This window comes from Ambystoma mexicanum, chromosome 8, assembly GCF_040938575.1.
Source record: "Ambystoma mexicanum isolate Mex_15411 chromosome 8, UKY_AmexF1_1, whole genome shotgun sequence".
Lineage (NCBI taxonomy): Eukaryota > Metazoa > Chordata > Amphibia > Caudata > Ambystomatidae > Ambystoma > Ambystoma mexicanum.
Window position 1 is genome coordinate 1,215,656,118 of NC_090929.1, and position 23,113 is coordinate 1,215,679,230.

Sequence of the window (23,113 nt, forward strand, 5' to 3'; positions counted from 1 at the left end):
GTTTTCGAGTGGGCCGTCTGCTGATGTGAGGGGTGTTAAATGGATGCTCGGTATTAGATGCTTTATGGGATGGGTTATTAGTATTGAATGCCAGGTCTCTCGTGGTTCTATGGTTGTTAGGTGAGAGGAGGCTGGAGGATTTGGCTGAGGGTTCGTATATTTTCGGAAGTCTAGTGCAGACCTTGAGGTTTCTCTGATGGAGACTGCATGGTCTGGTATCCAGATGCGACTGAGTCGGGGGGTTGTTGTGAAAGGTTGCAGGTAAAATAGTTGTTGTTAGAGGTGGAATGGATGTCATGGTGGGACTAGAGAAGCTAACTAAGTTTATGATAGTCCTCAGCAGGACAGTGTTAATCGTTGGCAAGTACATTGTCGACTCAAGAGTGTCTCTGAAATGGCTATTAGTTGGAAGAGGATGAGCGGAGGGCTCTAGAAGGAAAGTATTTAGGGAGAGAGAGTTCTAGATAATGCAGGCCCTGGCCCCAGAAAGCCTTGTAGACTAAGCAGAGGGTCTTGAACATGATCCTTGCCGCCAATCGGAGCCAGTTGAGGAATTTCAGCACCAGAGAGATGTGGTCCCTGGGCTTGAGGCGTAAGGATAAGTCTTGCAGTTCTGTTCTGGGTAAGTTGTAGAGGTCCAGGTGTAGAAGTAGGAAGATTGAGAAAGAGACTGTTGCAGTACTCCAGTCTAGACAGGACCAGGGCTCTGGAGACGGTAAGCCTCTGGGGGAAAGTGAGAAAAGGTAGGATACCTCTGAGGAGGTGCAGCTGGTAGTGGGACTTTTTAGAGCTGTCCGAGATGTGAGAAGAGAAGGATAGAGTGGAGTCAAAGATGATCCCCAGATTCTTTGCCTCACTAGTGGGTGAGGGTGCAGGGCCAAGAGAGGCTGGTCAGAGTGACAGTGGGAAAGTGGGAGCAGGGGTCCCAATGAGGACGATCTCTGTCTTGCTGGCATTAAACCAGAGAATGTTCACAGCACACCAAGATTGAATCGCGGACAGACTCCCAGGTATTCTTTAATGAAGAAACATCTGAAGAAAATCATCTTTTTTCTCACATAACGACTAACTAAGTCACCCACCAGCACTACCTCATGGCTAAGAAACCACCTTGCTGTGTGCAAGTGTATATTTGGTCAATTCTGTGGATGTGTGTGGTGATAGGCTGAGCAATTGTAACCAAAAACACTGTTCTTGTACGCATAACCTCGAGCATGACATCAAAGGTGACCTGTTGTCATATGTAGAATAATACAAAAAAAACGTTGCTTCCTAAATGTATTATGTGAATGTATTTGTATTTTGTTCTATTTTTTGGTTGAGATTATAACTTTGTTGACTTCCGATTATGTGTTCTGGTTTTCTTTAAATATATGTTTTTGATGTCCTCGGAGGTAGAAAGTGAATGTCTTGCACTTTTTCCTTAATTATATGAGTTACCTTTTATTTTATTTCTCAAACACTGGAAGCACCACCGTAATGTTTGTCCTTTGAAACACACAGCTACTTTATTATTTGGGTGGTTATATAAGAACAGCGGTAGATTCATACTTTAGGATTTCCACAATTTGGAAACCTCTCAGAGATATTAATTCATTATTTGAAACAAAAAGAAAAAAAGAAATAATATGAAAATAATTATTAGCAAGGGTACATTTTTCTGTTTAGATATGTAGAATAATATCAAAAGTGATGTCTTTGGAGATGTCATTGGTGATACTGCTGTGTTGTCAGCAATGTTCCCTCTAATTATTTTTCTCTATGTGCGGAACCGGTTGACTGTTGTGCGCACATTATTTCCCATGTGCGCAACTGACTAGTGAGTTAAGCCAATTTGTGAGCTACCATCGAAGAAGAGAGTTAGGAAAGGAATTTCCTCTTCCTAGCCACTGCAATTCTTTAAAAATCTTACAATACATTTTACAAATAAATGGGCTAAACTCAAACATGTCCTATGTGATTACACAGAAAACTCATCAACCAGTCCAAGACTTCAATATCTGCCACAGTAACTTGCAGAGGTACTTCTGCGCAGAGAAAAATGTCAGCCTCATTACGAGTTTGGCAGTAAGTGGTAAAGTTGGCGGTAACTCTGTTGCCGCCAACATTACCACTACACCAAATTACGATTTCGGGCCTGGAGTGGAAGATTTGCCTCCAGGAAAATCCTGGAGGTAAATCTTCCAACTCAATGCTGAAACCGTCAGAATTTCCACTGCAGTAATTCTGCCAAAAAGCCACATTCAGTACCATGGACTCAATATGGACTCAACATGAATGGGGAATTACACCGCCATCACCAGTTGTAATCCGGCAGAAATTCCTCTGGACCACATGGCGGTAACAGTAATTAGATTGGGCAGTATTCTGGTGGGTTTATGCCGGGATTCCGCCCCAAGTCTTAATGAGGCCCTGTATGTTTTATGCCACTGGAAAAATCACTCATTTGTATTACAAAACACAAATATCTCTTAGTTGTGTTCCCAGATATCTCGCGCAAACAATATTTATTCTTAAAGAAATGATTCTTTGTATTCTGATTTTTCAAAAAATGGGAATTTTGTTCTTGATGCGATAATCTCATGGTCAGCCGACACGTGTTTCGACCCAAGGGGTCTTTATCAAGGCTGGTGCATTATTATTCATTGACGGTTAGGTAGGTTGGCTCTTGTTGGTGGGTTGGGGTAGGTGGGTTCCACTCCTTGAATAGGCTGGCTTGGTAGGCTGTTACTGCTACGAGTGACGTCCCTGGAGTTTGTCACCCGCAAATATGTTCTGTCATAACTGATGGGGCTGTCAAGAAACTCACACAGAATACATTTGATGATGGATTAATGGCAATTAAAAGCAATGTGTCAAAAACATGCTGAAAGAAGTTCAAGTGCCACTTTAATGAAGTAATTCAAGGGTCAGGAGAACATGCTTCTAATAATTTGTGTAAGGATGATAATTGTATCAGAATAACTGCACCTTAGAATATGATGATCCAAATTCATGTGCCTCTGCTTACTATCCACATTACATTCTCCTGTGGGTAGTGATAACACTAGCCTTGGAGCTAAAAGACATATGCACCATGAATTTTTTCTCCCTAAAAAAGGAGAATGTGCCTAGCAAAAACAATAAACAATGAACATATCATTGCTTCAACCCACAAAGCTCCACTGATATTTTTTCAAAATAGTGACCAGTAGAGTAGTGGTATAGGAAGGAACTCTAATATTAATACCCAATCTCATAACAAATTTTATGGGGAAAGAACATCTTTTAATAAGCAGAAAGTATCCCTATTGGCAAAGCTAATTACTTTTTTACTCCCTGAAAAATCATTTGACTCCAAGTAAGGAGCAAAATCTGATTAGAGCCATGCTTGTACCCCTGACATAGGGAGTGAAATGACAGGGCACATAATAAAGTGTATAGTTCTGCCCACCCTTCCGCACCACAGCCAAGATACAATTAAACAAGAGCCTTACTGAGGTTTATTATGGAGCCCTGTTGAAGACAATCACACATATTTGCCTTTTAAGTTAATTGCATCAATTCATCAGAGATACAAATTAATTATTTAGTGCCTTCTTCTATAACTATGGATGCCTCTACTGTAATTCTTTGTGATCAGTTAAATAGGATGCAGGGAGATGCTAGAGACTGCACACAAAGAACCACATGGTTATATTGAAAAACCCTCAGCAGTTGAGCATAGAAAGAAATGGATGGTGCTGTTGTCTAGATGGATACTAGAATTTCCTATCCTTTAGCAAACATGCAACACATTTCCTTCAGTGTATTGCTGAAACGTCTGACTTGGTCTTTGAAATATGCTGCTTTGTTCATCACCTACAAGGAGTTATGCTTCCACCCATACCCTTCCCCAGCGCCTGTGCTAGCCTCCAATATTAGTTGATAGAGCACTGTAAAAAGTGAGGCATTGTAGCAGTAAACACTCACTGGGATATTTGCAGACTCACAATACTTTGCAAGCAAGGCATATTTAAATGCCTGAAAATATGATGTGCATTTTAAGAATGTCATGACTCTACATGTACACAATTCTTTTGCAGTGCATACAAATTTGTTTGCAACATACCCCACCCTTTTATCATTGTGTAGGATTACACAGTGCTCAGTGAAACTGTTTTTGTATAGATGTGAGTTACCATATAATGTCTGAAGGTCTATGCTATGCCCAAAGGAACTCTGATAACTTGGAAATTATGCAGATTATGTGAAAAACATTCTCCTGTCTGAATATCCAGTGCCCTGATACCATGGACGAGTAATCCCAGGCATAGTCCATACCAATTTTCCCTTGTAGGCTAAGTAAATAATATTGCAATGTTGCTCTCTACTTATCCGGTAATGTTAGTAATGCTAAAGTAGGAGACGCAGTACATCACATTTGTCGTTTCAACATCTTTAGAGGGCAAATTAATATTTGATTTTCATAATGCCTTAACTTAAAAGTGGGCCACTTCAAAGCACTTGCGTGACATATGTACAAAGAAGAGGAAGAATGGGATTTGGCAACACAGCCAAGTAGCCTGCATACTTACAGTCAGTATCCGATATTTGAGCTGGTAGTTAGATTATATAGTGTGGGTGATGCTTTTGGTAAGGCACAATGAGTAACAGAAATTCTTGTGCGTTAACGTTATTCATATTACAACAAACATAAAACAAGTGGATGTAGGTACACGTCGGTTAACCTTTCGCCGAGCCAAGAGAGAAAGAGTCAAGGTTGTCCGGTAGTATCTTAATGTACTCTCTGGCAGAAGTTAGAGTCATAAGGTTAAAGTGTGTTAGAGTCAGGTTTAGGAGTCATGGGTGGGGAGGGAACATTTTTGGTAAATGTGTGCAGGCATAGCTTGGTTAGATTCTTCTGTTCATGAAGCCAGTTTTTCATATTAGTTTTTAACCTCTTGTGTTGTATTTTTCTGTTAGGGAATTAGCAGAATATCAAGACTAGTTGCTTATTTTAAGAGAGAGAACATTTCAGGCAATTGCTGTGGCTTGTACCTTATTAAATCATTTTGAATAGGTGAGAAGTGTCTGTGTGCGCTGCTAAAAATCTTCTGAGCGGCACCCAGAAGGAAGCTGGGCAAGCGCACATGCGCACAGCTTAGAGGGAACATTGGTTGTCAGTAAAGATATAATTGGAGGTTCTGTCATGTGATTATATCAGTGAGTCTGTTGATGATGCCATTTTTAACTTCATCTGTGAGGTCATGTACCGTCATGAGCAGTGGGTTAGGAAAAGTTAAGGCAGTACAAAGAATTTCCTCCTGTCAGGCTGTGCAGACGACATGTAGGCCTTCTCAAAATCCTTGTGAACACAAACATCCTCATTTCAAGTTTGCTGGTAATTCGGCAGCAAATCTGAGGAATTTCCACCAAAATCAGTTAATGTTACTGCCACCCGGTCCCATGGATTTACCACAGGATTATGAGTTTCCGTATGGCAGTGTTTGTCACAATTTTTGGAGTACATAGGACCCCATGGGGATTTTGGTGAATTTACCATGGGTGGTAATTCCACTGTAGTAAATCCACTGATTTTTTACATTAGAGGGGAAGATTCACCACCAGCATCCTGCTATGGCAAATCCTCCACTTCAAGGCCAAAATCTTAGTTCAGCTGTGCGGTAAATGTGGCAGTAATTCTGTTCCCGCATAAAAAAGAGGTGGCAACGGAATTACCAACACTTTTTTACGTCACCACTCCAAACTTGTAATGAAGTCTTGATGTAGTGCTACAAAAAGAAAGGCTTCCATAAGGATGCATATTTTTGTAAGAAGGAGGCTACTCTTAATGGGATGTCTAGTTTAACATCATGGCCTCTGGATGCATTAACAAAGTTTAGAAATAGTTAAGGAGTGATACACATATACAGGCTCTGTGGGTTTAGCCAATGCACATTAAGTGCCAGACATAGCAGGCTGACAATTACAAACAATACCATGAGCTGCAGTTTAATTGTAGTATGGCTCTATTTTAACTCTCTCTTTTGCTGGGATTCACCTCTCTTCCCCCACAATATGCATTCCTGCTGCCCCATTGGCTTTCACCTTCTGCTCTTCCTTAACACATTTTTTAATTCCCACTTTGGCAACTATTGCTCCTCCCATGCTGCCTCTCTTCTTCCGCCTCGTCGTAGGCATATAGCTGCACGTGACGTGTTGCCTGTGCATTTTTTCTCTTTCCTTTTGATTTCACCTGCAGTCCAGGAAAGGCGGACTGCTCTCAGTAATCACCTAGTTTTAATCAGACCATAACATAGGGTGGTGGACCATGTTAGGGAGAATTCTTAGAAATGTGCTGATTCCCTCCACCTTAGTGACCCCCGGCAACTTTGCTGGATTTTGAGGGCTTCATTACTTTAACCTGGAGAGAGTGAGACCCTTTTTCCCACTCTCTCATGTATTTTAATGTGGATTTTACCTCTGTGTTTCTTTTGGTTGTGGAGTCTGACAAACGCCATAGGCATCATAATTTACATTGTGTCACACAGCATCTTCAGTGCAGTGACACAGGGAAGTCTTCCAGATTTCCCAAAGGTTTAACTACCTTCTCTGGATGAACTACTATTTCCCAGAGCAGTAAAGTGAAATTGACTTTATTTACCATTAAAACTTTCTAGACCCAGCACACACTATTTTACTGGAGTGCTGGAGGGGTTACCTAGTATCCCCTTTGTCAAGCTTCTCATGTAACATTTTTTATGTTACCCTGTTCTCATTGAATGGTTGGTAGCAATGGTTTTGTTTAAACTACCATGGCGTGCATTTACCGCGGGCTGCGTTCACAGCTGCCGTAAAGCAACCACATGAGCCATCTTTGTCAAAATGGCGCCCAATCATCTCTGTTCGCCATTTCTTTGTGGAAAGGTCCTTCTTGAGATTTACGAGTGAAACTCGCCTCTGGCTCCAGAGTGTCTGGCGTAGGCAGGAAGTGAGGGAGGTGACCGAAACTCCCTGTGCTTAGTATCCTAGGAGACCCAAATGCACTCTGTGGTGATTGGCCGACTGACTGTCCGGCAAGGACAGCCACCCTGCTGGGTGATTGACAGCTAGTCTGTAATGAATGGGAGAGAACTGAATAAAAGGCGAGTCCTTTGGCTTGGAAGGCAGAGTCAACCAATGGACAAAGGAACCAAAGAAGAGCTTGAAGAGGACGCCTGCTGCAACTCTTGGACCGTTGGTCTGCCCGGTAAAGCCCTGCTGCAGTGCTGAAACGCCAAGTTCGCATCGACATAGAAGCCTCTGCCAGGACAACTTCTCCCTTTTAGTTGGTGGGACCAATCAACTCCAAAGTAAGCCACCTGGACATCCATCTCGGAGCTGGTTGAAAATCCACAGAGTTGCTGCTGGAAACCGTATCGCCAGGGAGAGGAATACCAGATTGTGTGCGTTGCTTTTAAGCTGGCCTAGAGCTTTTGGAAGATCCTCCGGACACCCAGGAAGCAGGACTGACCAAGCCTGAGCCCCCTCAACAGAATGCGGGACCCCAGAATTAAGGAAAGTCTATCTCAACAGCCAGGAACTGCGGTGTTGCTATTTACGGTAGACGCGAGGAGCTGAAACACTGAACAGCCACTGAAAGTGAAGTTTGCCGGTTGCGAGATTTGACCATCTCAGTGCATTGCAGGAGTCCCCCGACATCCTACCTCTTGTACCCACGACTGAGGCCCAGGAACAGTGAGATCTGCAGAGCTGCACAGGAACAGAAGTCATCAGCTGCATCGTTTCTTCATTTCTAAGGTACTGTAGAACAAGTCTAAGAGAACTTACCTTTTACTGTAGAGTTGCTTGAAACTTCTACAACTCACAAATCTAATCAGCTTGTGACCCTACATTTGATTCTTCTTTTCATCAAAGACTCCTAAGAACATGTGCAAAGACTTTTACTTACCAGACGTGCTTCATCCTATACAAGACTTTTGCCCATTGACTTTGGCTTAGCCTATTGAATTGTATGACTCTTCTTGGAGGATCCAAAAGTATTTGCCTGCTTAAGAATATTTGTGGTCTCTTGTGTTCTAATAACCTTTGCCTTTTACCAATTCCTAAAAGTATTGTAAATGCCAACAGTAAGATATTAATGTCCCCAGCACCCTAGTTATTGAAGTCACCTTTGGGTGTAGGTTTTGTCTGTGGGCTATCCCAAAAGGGTCTTTACTGATTTAGAAACTAAGAGTGTACATTATTGAAGTGTATTTGTGGGTTACTATTTTATTGCTCCCTTCTAAAGAAGGCTTTCTATCTGACTGATAAATAAATTAATAATTGTTTATGCAAGAAACCTTGAGTGTAAGAGTTTATTTGAATACCTGTAACTGTAAATCTCTGTGTACCTCCACTACAGCTCACATTTACCAATCTTGAGATAAGCCTGGCTGCTCAACACACTACCAAAACTGTACAGTACACGTTTATACCAAAGGTTGGGCTGCCTATACCTGTGGTCAGAGTTGTGTGTAGTGGTCCCAGAGGGTACTGCATACAAACTTTTCCTAACACTGGTGGCATGTGGTGAGGAAAGATTGTAGAGTAGATACATTGAGAGTTTGCTTGACTTTTGTTCAACTAAAAACCTTCACAAGGTTAAGCTCCACTAGAAAAGCAATTGTAAAATGCCAGAAATGGATAACTTCAGGCAGGAAGCCCTGACCATTTTAACAGTAGAGCAACTGAAAGAAATGTGTAAAGTCAGGAATCTCCCTGTTAAAGGAAAGAAAAAAGAACTAATTGCAAGATTGTTGAATGATCAAAGTCTGGGTAGTGGGCCTGTCACACCTACTATCCCAGGAAATGTGGAAAATAATAATGAGGATGATAATTCAGAGTCTAACTCTAATATTGTTGAAGAGTCAGAGAGTCAGAGGAGTCTCAGAAAGAGAGCCCCTCTTTACCTCAACAGGATTGTATGCCTCAACCTTTAGCCACAGGGACCCTACCAGGTCCAGTACTGAGTCTAGAATTTGTGTCTATTGAAAAAATGAGACTTGAGTTAGAGTTCAAAAGATTACAACTCCAAGTTGAAACAAACATCAGGACATCAAACTAAGGGAAATGCAAAAGCAACATGTTCTTGAAATTAAGAAATTGTTTCTATCCCGAGTCTTCTAGGTCTTCCAGTCCAAAGAGACCTTGCATGCCTAAAGAAGCAGTGAGAATGTATGATGTGAAACTTGTATTTTGGATTGGTTGGGTGCTTTTGAATATAACTATGGGATTCAGGTTTTCACGGGGAATCAATTGATCTCTTGGCTTTTGTCTAGGATCCCCCAAGTTGCAACTGATGCTGTAATGGAGGTGGGGGAACTTGAAAGATTGGAGTATGAAATTGTGAAGCTAGATTTGATAGCTAGATTTGGGAAAACTCCTTACCAGTACCTTAAGAGGTTTAGGACCCTCAAAAAGACAGATGGTACCCAGTGGAGTAACTTTGCTGAAAATGTTGGGGGGGACATGACATCTGAAGAAAGGTGCCCCAGCCAAATGAATGGGGACAAAATGGTGTGCCATGAAAGTTGGGGCAGACAAACACCTCTGTCCCCCCACTAAAATTACACTCATGATGGTACCCCTTGTGCTTCCTGGGTGTGAATGTTTAAAAACTTAGAGGGTTGGGTTAAAGTTTACAGAGTGAGCTCTTTTGAAGTAATGAGAAATCTGTTTTTGTTGGAATCTATTTTTGATGCCTGCTCTCCAGAGCTGAGACAGCACTTGGCTGACCCTAAAGAGATTGATCCCAAGAAGCTAACAATGGCTGTTGACTTGTGGGTTGCCAACAGGGCTACTCAGAAAGATTCTGGGGCCACTCATAAAAAGGATGAGGGGAAGCAGCACAAGAAAGATGACAAAGAGAATTCTAAAACTCCCATCCAAAAGAGGACCACAAACATAAGCAGGGTAAGCCACGTGGGAAACCAGGTCAGTCTAATGAAAAATCTGGTGCCAAACCAGAGGGAGGTCAGCCAAAGCCCCCATTTGTCAAAACATTTGGAAAATGTTATGCTTATGGGTCAACTGACCATGTGAAAGGGGATCACAGATGCAAGGGTAAACCTTCAGGGGTCCACACTGCAGCCGTAGCTTTCATCCCTGAGGGAGAAGTACATATGGCAAGTGGAAACCTTCAACTATTGGTTGAAGACCCCATTGGAGTCTCTGCCAGTGTTTCTTTAGTGTCCCTGGGTCTGTGGGAACAGCAGAATGTAGATGTGTATAACTCTATACCAGGCAACACAAAAGAATACTACAAGGACAGTGTACTTGTAAATGGTCAGGAGACCCCTGCCATTAGAAATACTGGGGCCAGCATCTCAGTGGTGGATGAAACCTTTTACAAACCTGAGGATGTTGCTAAGGCACCCAAGGGTTACACTAAGCTTGCTGGAGGCCCTCTCCAGATGGTTCCAATACTACCAGCTCTCATCCAGTGCAACAATATGACTATAGGAATACCTGTTAGTGTAGAAAGTGAGGTGCCTGGGAGAGTCCTGTTGGGGAATGATTTAACAACTCTTGGAGTTGTATCAAGCACCCCCAGGCCTTCCAGCAAAAGAAAGCAGGAGCAGACTAGGAAGGCCAGAGAGCTCACTTTAAATGACTCTCAGTGGGTTGTTACAGAAGAACCTATAACACCTAGTCCACAGGAAAAGCCAACTTATATTTCCAGGAAGAAAGAGACAAAGGGGAAACTCAAGTCCCAGGTTTCAGGAAACGAGAAAGATAGCACTCTGGTGCATCAAACCAGGACATCGTAGAGAGGAGAGTCCAAAATCAGACCAGTGACTACTCCACCAGCTGAGGCTGAGTGTGAGATCCAACCAGAAGAGGTTGAGTCAGCGACTGATGACACAGAACTGGAAGAAGACCTTCCCCCTGTTGGAGATCCAGATCCTGAAGACCATCCTGAGCTACAGTCTTTACTGGCAGAAGGTGGCCCCTGTAGGGCAGACTTTCGAAAATGTCAAAGAGAGTGTCCTACTCTTGAAGGACTTTGCCAACAGGCAGCTTCCCAGCTGGAAGGGCAAGAGCCAGGGAAGTACAGGTTATACTGGGGGGATGGCCTCCTCTACAGTGAACCTATTGAGTCTACCCCAGGAGACTACAGAAGACTTGTAGTTCTCCAGGAGTTGATACCTTAGTTTCTACAGTTAGCCCATGAGATTCCTTTGCTGGTCACTTACGTTATAAGAAGACCAAGGAAAGGATTTCTCTTTATTTCTACTGGCCTAAGATGGGATCTGATGTAGATGTAGATACATTCTGTAGAACCTGTCACACTTGTCAGACATCTGGCAAGAGTGGAGCCAAGAATGTGGCACATTTGGTGCCTCTAAGAAAAGTGTGTAGAACCCAGAGGCACACCTATGTAGAATAGGGGTAAATGACAGTAAGGATAGTATATGATTAGGTGAAAGTACAGGAATTAAGAAGTAATCTTGAGGTGCGGGGTGGGGGGGAACTCAACCTTGGCAACTAGGTTGGATACAACAAGACAAAAAGTGGTTGTTCCCAAAGATTCAAAGATCTATTCTTCATGCCTGCTTTCCTGAGCTGAGACAGCACTTGGCTGACTCTAAAGAGATTGATCCCAAGAAGCTAGCAAAGGCTGTTGACTTGTGGTTTGCCAACAGGGCTACTCACAAGGATTCTGGGGCCACTCATAAAAAGGATGAGGGGAAGCAGCACAAGAAAGATGACAACGAGAATTCTAAAACTCCCATCCAAAAGAGGGCCACAAACATAAGCAGGGTAAGCCACATGGGAAACCGGGTCAGTCTAGTGAAAAATCTGGTGCCAAACCACAGGGAGGTCAACCAAAGCCCTCATTTGTCAAAACATTTGGAAAATGGTATGCTTATGGGTCAACTGACCATGTGAAAGGGGATCCCAGATGCAAGGGTAAACCTTCAGGGTTCCACACTGCAGCCTTAGCCTTCATCCCTGAGGGAGAAGTACATATGGCATGTGGAAACCTTCAACTATTGGCTGAAGACCCCATTGGAGTCTCTGCCAGTGCTTCTTTAGTGTCCCTGGGTCTGTGGGAACAGCAGAATGTAGATGTGTATAACTCTGTACCAGACAACACAAAAGAATACTACAAGGACAGTGTACTTGTAAATGGTCAGGAGACCCCTGCCATTAGAGACACTGGGGCCAGCATCACAGTGGTGGATGAAACCTTTTTCAAAACTGAGGATGTTGCTAAGGCACCCAAGGGTTACACTAAGCTTGCTGGAGGCCCTCTCCAGATGGTTCCAATACTACCAGCTCTCATCCAGTGCAACAATATGACTGTAGGAATACCCGTCAGTGTACAAAATGAGGTGCCTGGGAGAGTCCTGTTGGGGAATGACTTAACAACTATTGGAGTTGTATCAAGCACCCCCAGGCCTTCCAGTAAAAGGAAGCAGGAGCAGACTAGGAAGGAGGCCAGAGAGCTCACTTTAAATGACTCCCAGTGGGTTGTTACAGAAGATCCTATAACACCTAGTCCACAGGAAAAGCCAACTTCTATTTCCAGGAAGAAAGCGACAAAGGGGAAACTCAAATCCCAGGTTTCAGGAAACGAGAAAGATAGCACTCCTGTGCATCAAAACAGGACATCACTGAGAGGACAGTCCAAAGTCACACCAGTGGCTACTCCACCAGCTGTGGCTGAGTGTGAGATCCAACCAGAAGAGGTTGAGTCACAGACTGATGACACAGAGCTGGAAGAAGACCTTCCCCCTGTTGGTGATCTTGATCCTAAAGACCATCCTGAGCAGCAGTCTTTACTGGCAGAAGGTGGCCCATGTAGGACCAACTTCAGTAAATGTCAAAGAGAGTGTCCTACTCTTGAAGGACTTCCCCAACAGGCAGCTTCCCAGCTGGAAGGTCAAGAGCCAGGGAGGCACAGGTTATACTGGGAGGATGGCCTCCTCTACAGTGAACCTATTGAGTCTACCCCCAGAGACTACAGAAGACTTGTAGTTCCCCAGGAGTTGATACCTTAGTTTCTACAGTTAGCCCACGAGATTCCTTTGGCTGGTCACTTAAGTTATAAGAAGACCAAGGAAAGGATTTCTCCTTATTTCTACTGGCCTAAAATGGGATCTGATGTAGATGTAGATAAATTCTGTAGAAGCTGTCACACTTGTCAGACATCTGGCAAGAGTGGAGCCAAGAATGTGGCACATTTGGTGCCTCTAAGAAAAGTGTGTAGAACCCAGAGGCACACCTATGTAGAATAGGGGTAAAGGACAGTAAGGATAGTATATGATTAGGTGAAAGTACAGGAATTAAGAAGTAATCATGAGGTGCGGGGGGGGGTGGACTCAACCTTGGCAACTAGGTTGGATACAACAAGACAAAAAAGTGGTTGTTCCCAAGGATTCTGGGAACTCCGTCCCCTGCATTTGGTGCCTCACCCAGTGGTGGGATTCCCTTTTGAGAGGTTAGGAATCGACATTGTTGGTCCCTAAAACCCTCCAACATCTTCAGGCAACTGATTTATACTGGTTGTGGTAGACCATGCTACCAGATATCCTGAAGCAATACCTATGAGGACTGTCACAGCTCAAGCCGTGGCTAAGGCCCTACTTGGTATTTTTACCATAGTAGGTTTTCCTAAGGAGGTTATCTCTGACAGGGGATCTAAAGTTATGTCACACTACATGCAGGCCATGTGGAAAACCTGTGGAGTGACCTACAAGTTCTCAACAACCTACCATCCACAGGCCAATGGATTGGTAGGGAGGTTTACCAGAAGAGCATGATAGGTGCTTTAGAAGAACCCCTTAGAAGAAAGTGGAACCTTCTATTGCCATGCCTTCTCTTTGCTTATAGAGAAGTCCCTCAGGAAGGGTTTGAATGCAGTCCCTTTGAGCATCTCTATGGTCATGCGGTTAGAGGTCCATTGGCACTAATTAAGGAGTGGTTGGAGAGTGTTCCTTCCCCCAAGCCAGTGAGAGTCACTGACTATATGTTAGGTCTCCGACGGAGAATGACACACATGATGACAGAAGCTTTAGATAACTTGAAAGCAGGTCAGGCTCTGGTGAAGCATTGGCATGACCAAAAGGTCAACATGGTTGAGTTTACTCATGACCAGCTAGTTTTAGTTATGGTACCGACAAGGAAGAGGGCCTTACAGGACAAATGGATTGGACCCTTCAAGGTTGTGGCACAACATGGAGACGTTAATTATTTGGTAGACCTAGGCAATCCTAACGAGGCCTCCAGGGTCTTTCACACCAACCGCCTAAAGGCCTATGTCTCTAGGCCAGATCTGGGAGCTTTGCTTCTAGCCTCTGATCCGGAGGACGAGAGTGAGCCTCTACCTGACCTCCTCAGGGGACAACCTTTAGATGGAAAGATAGGAGTTAATATCTCCTCTGATCTGACACTGGAACAACAGGAGGAGTGCAAAGCTCTGTTAAACCAGTTCCCCCTCTGTTTTCACTGTCACCAGGCTTGACCCCTTGAGGCCAGCATGAGATTCTCACTGGTGACTTTTTACCTGTTAAAAGCAGAGGTTACAGAATGTCACACCATATAAGAACCCACATAAAGGAAGAGGTCAAGAAGATGCTTGATCTTGGGGTAATAGAGCCATCTACAAGTCCTTGTCTAGTCCAGTTGTGCTAGTAACAAAGGCAGGATCCAAGGAGTTGAGATTCTGTGTGGACAATAGAGACCTTAATGCAGTCACCACGACTGATGCCCATCCTTTACCTAGGACAGAAACCTGGTAGACAAACGTGGTTCAGCCAAGTACCTCAGTACATTTGATCTAACCTCAGGCTATTGGCAAATAGCTCTGACGGACCATGCAAAGGAGAAAACTGCATTTTCAACCCCTGGAGGCCTCTACTAATTTAAGGTTATGCCTTTTGGACTAAAGAATACACCTGCAACATTCCAAAGTATGGTGAATCATGTTCTGAATGGGATGGAGGACTTCTGCATGGCATACTTGAATGAAATTGCAGTGTTCAGCCCTACTTGAAATGAACATACTGACCACCTGGGGTATGTATTGCAGGTTCTTGAGCAGGCCAATCTGACCATAAAGGCAAATAAATGTCAAATTGGTCAGAGTAAAGTTGTCTACCTTTGGCAGAAGGTAGGAGGAGGTGAAATCAGGCTATTGCCTAGTAAAGTACTAGCTGTACACAACTGGGCTACCCCTACTAGTCAAACCCAAGTGAGAGTCTTCTTAGGAGTCACAGGTTACTGTAGGAACTTCTTTGAGAACTATGGGTCCATAGCTTCTCCCTTGAATGTGATCTCCTCACCCACATTCCCCAAGAAGGTCAGCTGGAATGAGGAGTGCATTAAGGCATTTGAAGGACTTAAGCAAGCCCTTTTTCAAGCTCCAGTCTTAAGAGCTCCTGGCTACAGCCAATCCTTTATTGTACAGACAGATACTTCCAATACAGGTATAGGTGCAGTTCTGAGTCAACTGGGTGAGAAAGGCAGGGAACACCCAATCTGATTCATTCGTAGAAAACTGAAGGAACCTGAGACAAGGTGGGCAACCATAGAAAGAGAATGTTTTGCCATTGTGTGGTCTTTGAAGAAGTTTAGACCATACTTGTATGGATCTACTTTTGTGATTCAAACAGACCACCAACCCTTGAGATGGTTAATGCAGATGAAGGGGGAGAATCCTTCATTGTTAAGATGGTCAATCAGCCTACACGTGTTTGATTTTACCTTTGAACACAGGTCAGGGTGTAATCACCAAAATGCTGATGGTCTCTCCAGAAAGTATGACCTACTGGAGTAATGAGATTCATCCAGGGGTGGATTAAATCCCCCTGTCCCTTAGTCTGGGGGGGGGGCGAGTGTTAGGGAGAATTCTCAGAAATGTGCTAATTCCCACTACCTTAGAGACCCCCAGCAACTTTGCTGGATTTTGAGGACTTGATTTTCTTAACCTGGAGAGAGTGAGACCCTTTTTCCCACTCTCTCATGTATTTTAATGTGGGTTTTACCTCTGTTTCTTTTGGTTGTGGAGTCTGACAAACTCCATAGGCATCATCTTTTACATTGTGTCACACAGCATCTTCAGTGCAGTGACACAGGGAAGTCTTCCAGATTTCCCAAAGGTTTAACTACCTTCTCTGGGAAACACTACTGTTTCCCAGAGCAGATAAGTGAAATTGACTTTACTTACCATTGTAACTTTCTAGACCCAGCACACACTATCCTACAATAGAGTTCTGGAGAGGTTACCAAGTATCCCCTTTGTCTAGCTTCTCATGTAACATTTTTAATGTTACCCTTTTCTCATTGAATGTCTGGTGGCAGTGGTTTCATTTAAATTGCCATGGTGTGCATTTACCGCGGGCTGCGTTCACAGCTGCTGTAAAGCAACCACGGGAGCCATCTTTGTCAAAATGGCACCCGATCTTCTTTTTTCGCCATTTCTTTGTGGTAAGGTCCTTCTTAAGATACTCTGCGTGCCACACCAGGTTTGGTATCTTTGTTAATTTTGCCTTTGGCGGGATTCAGGAGTGAAACCCGCCTCCGGCTCCAGAGTGTCTGGGGTAGGCAGGAAGTGAGGGAGGTGCCCGAACCTCCCTGTGCTTAGTCTCCTAGGAGACCCAAATGCACTCTGTGGTGATTGGCCTGCTGGGTGAATAACAGCTAGGAATGAATGGGAGAGAACTGAATAAAAGGCGAGTCCTTTGGCTTGGAAGGCAGAGTTGACCAATGGACAAAGCAACCAAAGAAGAGCTTGAAGAGGACGCCTGCTACAACTTCTGGCCCTGCTGCAGTGCTGAAACGCCAAGTTCGCATCGACATGGAAGCCCCTGCCAGGACGACTTCTCCCTTTTAGTTGGTGGGACCAATCAACTCCAAAGTAAGCCACCTGGACATCCATCTCGGAGCTGGTTGAAAATCCACAGAGTTTCTGCTGGAAACCGTATCACCAGGGAGAGGAACACCAGATTGTGTGCGTTGCTTTTAAGATGGCCTAGAGCTTTTGGAAGATCCTCCTGACACCCAGGAAGCAGGACTGACCAAGCCTGAGCCCCCTCAACAGAGTGCGGGACCCCAGAAGTAAGGAAAGTCTATCTCAACAGCCAGGAACTGCAGTGTTGCTATTTACAGTAGACGCAAGGAGCTGAAACACTGAACAGCCACTGAAAGTGAAGTTTGCTGGTTGCGAAATTTGACCGTCTCAGTGCATTGCAGGAGTCCCCCGACATCCTACTTCTTGTACCCACGACTGAGGCCCAGGAACAGTGAGATCTGCAGAGCTGCACAGGAACAGAAGTCATCAACTGCATCTTTTCTTCATTTCTAAGGTACTGTAGAACAAGTCTAAGAGAACTTACCTCTTACTGTAGAGTTGCTTGAAACTTCTACAACTCACAAGTCTAATTAGCGTGTGACCCTACATTTAATTCTTCTTTTCATCAAAGACTCCAAAGAACTTGTGCAAAGACTTTTCCATTTACTTACCAGAAGTGCTTCATCCTATACAAGACTTTTGCCCATTGAATTTGGCTTAGCCTATTGAATTTTATGACTCTTCTTGGAGGATCCAAAAGTATTTCCCTGCTTAAGAATATTTGTGGTCTCTTATGTTCTAATAACCGTTGCCTTTTACCAATTCCTAAAAGTATTCCAAATGCCAACAGTAAGATATTAACGTCCCCAGCACCCTAGTTATTGAAGTCACCTGTGGATGTGGGCCATCCCAAAATGGTCTTTACTGATTTAGAAACTAAGGGGCTGATTCATGGAATTATTTGTGCCGAAAAATGGGGATTTGTGCGCCATTCTGCCCGCAAATCCCTGTTTAACAAATGGGGATTTTCGGGCACAATGGCGCACAAATTCCTGTTTTTCAGTGCAAATAATTCCATGAATCAGCCCCTAAGAGTGTACAGTATTGAGGTTTATTTGTGTGTTACTATTATATTGCTCCCTTCTGAAGAAGGCTTTCTAACTGACTGATAAATAAATGAATAATTGTTTATGCAAAAAACCTTGCGTGTAAGAGTTTATTTGAATAACTGTAACTGTAAATCTCTGTGCACCTCCACTGCAGCTCACATTTACCCCTCTTGAGATACGCCTGGCTGCTCAACACGCTAACAAAACTGTGTAGTACAAGCTTATACCAAAGGTTGGATTGCCTTTACCTGTGGTCAGGGTTGTGTGTAGTAATCCCAGCTGGTACTGCATACAAACTTTGCCTAACAGACCATTATTGGCCGATATGGCCTGCCGAGTCAGCCATTATCATCATAATGTGCTTTGTAACCTAGATTTGGACCATACTGTGAATTTGATACAGTTAGCTGAAGGGGTGACCACAGCTTCATAGGTTTCCCTACCTTGAATGCCTTTGTGAGAAGACTTATTTAGTGGTAGTCATGAGGGGGAATGAATACGGGATGTGAGGCTCTATACATCAGGATTGTATTCTATGTCTATGTTAAAAATGTAGGAGTCTGGTTCTGTTTGTATGATACAAATTTTACAGTATAGTGTACATTTAGTATTATGGGCCTCATTACGACCCAGGCGGTAGCTGTGCCCTTATTAAGGGCACGGCTGCCGCCGGTAATTATTTTTTACCGGGTCCCAGAAAAGTGCAATAACCGGGTCATTCCTACCTTGGCGGACCCGGTAATTGTCCTTTTCTGGGACCTGATAAAAAAAGAATCCCCATTCCCATTGAGCCCCATAGGGCTCAATGAGAATGGGGAGCATGCTAACAACGGGCCCGTTAATGACAGGCCCGTTGTTAGCATGCTGGGCCCCTCACGGGATCCGCTAAGGACGTCTGGTAAAACCAGGCGTCCTGAGCGGGTCCCGCGAGCGGACCTCGTAATGAGGCAGCATGGGGTTAACGGCGCCGGCAGCTCTACCAGCGCCGTTAACCCCATACCACCAGGGTCGTAATGAGGCCCTATATCGTCTTATGCAAGTATCAAATTCATAGCACTTTAATGAAGGCCAGCATTTTTGTGAATAGTAAGACTGAAGTGTTTATTATGCAAGAAAAGTCATTTCATGACAATGGTTTTGTTTTTCATTTCATAGTCATAATTTGTATTCAGTAAGGGTTTGTGTGGGTTGAGTGAGGTGGACAAAGCAGGGCTGGGAAGATGTATTTTTGTCTTTAAATGACAGGAATCCCTCCAGCAGAATATGTGCATTCATGCATTAATGCAGTATATACAATACTCAACGTAGTTAATTGCCAATGCAGTGTACATTTCTAACCTGAAGGAATTGATTGCGGAAGCATCAACGAAAAGAGATGACCATCAAGGCAGTGTGCCATCTCAACACTTGATTACATGCACACTCACTCAACGGTCAGTGACTTGCCACTGAATCATTCACTCACTCAGTTTTTTGCTTACTTGGACTGTTCCTCACTTATTCACTTGCTTTCCCCTATTTCAATCAGTTGAACACTCACTCATTCAGTTAGTGTCTAACTTACGCATTCATTCATTTAGTCGTTCACCAACTAGCTCACACACACACTTGCTCCACTCGATTACTTGCTCAATGATTTGGACAGTTATGTACCATCTCACTCACTTTTAGTCACTCATCTATTGGCACACTTTCTCTAATATGCCAGACTTTATTGCTCTTGCTTGTTCACTCACTTATACATTCTTTATCATAATGCTCAGTCCTGATCACGTGTCAATTCTCATTGAAATAATAACTCAATCATGTCTCTTTCAACTAGAGGTAAAACATATTGTAATATAATTAATTCTAGATGAGTGAAGTTATCATGCAACTGTCTCTCTATGGCTTGTCTGGAATAGGTTTATGGATTCCACTGTCCACTCTCTGGAACTGACTGGGGGTTTCCACTGTGGCATATGATGGAGTTCCACTGTGACATATCTGCAATGGACTACATGGTTCCACTGTGGCCTCCTTGGAAGGGCTTGGGGTTCCACTGCTGTCTGTCCCAGGTATTGTGGTATCTATGAAATGGCCTTGGGAGTTTCTCCTTCGCCTGTGATTCTAATGTGCGCTTTTCTGGAATGGACAGGGACATTTCCCTGTTGGACAAGACAACTATACATTTTTGAGCCCACATCAGTTTTTAGGCTTTGGCCCTTAAATGTAACAAAGATACACATTGTGTGGTCAAAATAAATCAAATGAAGATGAGGGAGGCATTGCATTCGCAAACACCTTAGTTTCCTAGAGTCATCCAGATGTGGACCCCTTGTTCACTGTGCTCAGAGAGGCACAGTTCACCTCGCTGATGAAGCACAACAAGGCTGAAACATATGTATGGGTTTACTGTTGGTACTTTTGTTCAGAAGAGAATTGCCATAGCATTTCGGTGCTGGACTGCCCATGTGGGAAGGACAAGGACTGATATGGAAATGGATATTTCCCTTCTGTGAAAGGTACAGTGAGCTCAAGTGTGGCTGCGGACTCTGGGGTGGGTACCTTCCCAAAGAACAGGTCATTTAGCCGTGTTCGTTCTTGCAGAGGGCCGCCTACGGACTATTTTTTGTTTGCATGTCAGTTTTTAGGCTTTGGCACTTAAGGGTAACAAAGATATACATTGTGTGGTCAAAATAAATCAAATTCTACGAGGACGATGAGGGAGGCATGGCATTCACAAAGATCTATGACAGTGTTTTGGTCATGTACCGACCCTCTCTACTCTCCGTGTGGGCATTGGTGGCCCATGTCACTAGAGTGCCTAGTATTGACTCTTTTATTCTATTTTCAGATTAACAGTGTGAGGGAATTTCAGGAATTCAGTTTATTTGACTGACCTGTTTTGTTAAATTTATATGTCTCAATTGTGACCTACAGAACTGTTAGAATGTGGCTCTGCTCGCTCTGAGAACTACTAAATCTTTTAATTGCTTGTCTACATCGGGTGATGAGTGACAAGTTAACGATTTATTTGAAAAGTGGTGTAAAGTCACCGGTGATATTTTAAACAGTTCGCTCATCTCGTACTTTAATGGTATTTTTAAGATAGAAAGTCCACGTTTCTGCCTCTTTTGGAGTCCTTTACTGTAAAGACTGGAGGGGGGTATCTGTAGTCCCACCCTCTTTATGGCAGAGTAGAAGCACAGAGCACCCCAGCCAAGATTCCATATAGGGTAGCGACGGATGAGCAATCAAGGCTTAAGCTCTCAGGAGGTGATGCAGGCTGGTTCTTAAGTACAGTGTAGTCCCCAAGCTCCCCACGAAGGACCCTCCACACACTATTTTATGTGATAACACAGTTCTTTATATAAAAATAAGGTTCAATATATATACACAAACAATAACACACTTTGTACTTTGGCAAACCTAATATGGCAAATATATACAAAATGGGCCTCATTATGAGTTTGAGGTAGCGATGCCGTTTTTAGCAGCATGGCTACCCCCAAACTCGGGTCCGGGTCCCAAAAAATGGGAATTATTGGGCCATTCTGACCTTTGCGGGCCTGGTAATTTCCATTCATGGGACCCGGACCCGGTACGTCCCCATTCCCATTTGAGCCCCCATAGGGCTCAATGGGAATGGGGAGGATGCTAACAACGGTCCCGTTAATGACAGTACCGTTGTTAGCATCATGTTCTGCTAGCGGGTGCCGCTCTGCACGTCTGGTCTGACCAGGCATACAGGGCGGCCCCGCGAGCAAAACTCGTAATGAGGTGGTCGAGGCAACAGCGGCGCTGGTAGCTCTATCGGCGCCGTTGTTGTCTTACCGCCAGGGTCGTAATGAGGCACAATATCTATGTGGTACCACACTTAACTATTGACTCCTTTAGAATGCACCAACTACTGACAGTTCTAATGGCATACAAATCAAACAGGACTGTGTATCAGCATAGGAAATAGAAAGGAAAACAAGTCGGGTTAAACAATGGCAGAATGTTATCTCCCTCTACCAAGGCACAATTCTGAGTGAGGATCCCCCCACCTGGGCAACCTGTAATAAAGAGTATTAACAAGCCCAGTCCAAATACTTCCTTCTCTTCCTTTACTTTCCTTCTCTTTCTTTACTCATGTCTTACTGCCATTGAAAACTGGATGTCATCCCACTTTCTCTCTCTCAACACTGATAAGACTGAAATCTTTTTCTTTCCCTCCAACGGTCTTCCCCGCCATATGCCCCTCCTTTTATTCACTTTCCCCCCTCTAATCTTCCTATCTCTCCCCATGCTCGCAATCTAGGCATTCACTTTGACTCCTCCCTCTCCTTTACCCACCATATTTCCCTTACCTCTCACGCCTGTCGCTACCATCTTTTCAGTATTCATAAAGTCTGCTCCTCTCTCACCTTCCATGCCACTAAACCTTTATTCTCCTCCCTCATCTTCTCTCGTCTTTTCTATGGTTCTCCTCTTCTCTTTGGACTCCCTGCTTCTCATCTCGTCCCCCTCACATCCCTCTACCACTCTGCCATCCGTACCCTCTGTCTTCTTGCTCCTCACGACTCCATTTCCTCTTCACTTTCTTACCTTGGCTGGCTTCCCTTCCACTCCCAACTTAAATTTAACTTCCTCTGTCTTGTCTTTAAATCCCTTCACCATCTTGCTCCCCCTTATCTCTCCTCCCTCTAATCATTCTACACCCCTTCCCGCTCCCTCCAATCTCTTCCTACTCACTGTTCCCCCGTCCCCATGTGCCTCTTCTCGTTTCTGCTCCTTTCAACTCCTTGCCCCCCTACAATGGAACTCCTTACCTCTTTCTATCTGCTCCATCCCCACCTTCTCCTCCTTCCGAGCTTCCCTGAAATCTCTTCTTCTTCATTCCCCACCCTGACACCCTTATCCCTCCTTCACCTCTCTCTCTCTCCCCCCTCAAGTCTTCCCCTTCTTTCCTCTCCCTACCTACTCCTTTCCTCCTACGCATCCTCACTTCCTCTTGCATCCTCATTCTATTCCCCATCCTGTCCTCCTCCTCCTTCCCCTTCACGCCCTCCTTCTCTTGTTTATCATCATAGCAAATTGTTCTACATACTGGGCCACATTACGAGCATGGCAGTAGCTGTGCCTTTATGGCAGGCACGGTTACCGCCATGCTCGCATCCGGCACCGCCTCCCACGATTGGGCAATAACCGGGCCATTACAAAATGAATGGGCCGGTAA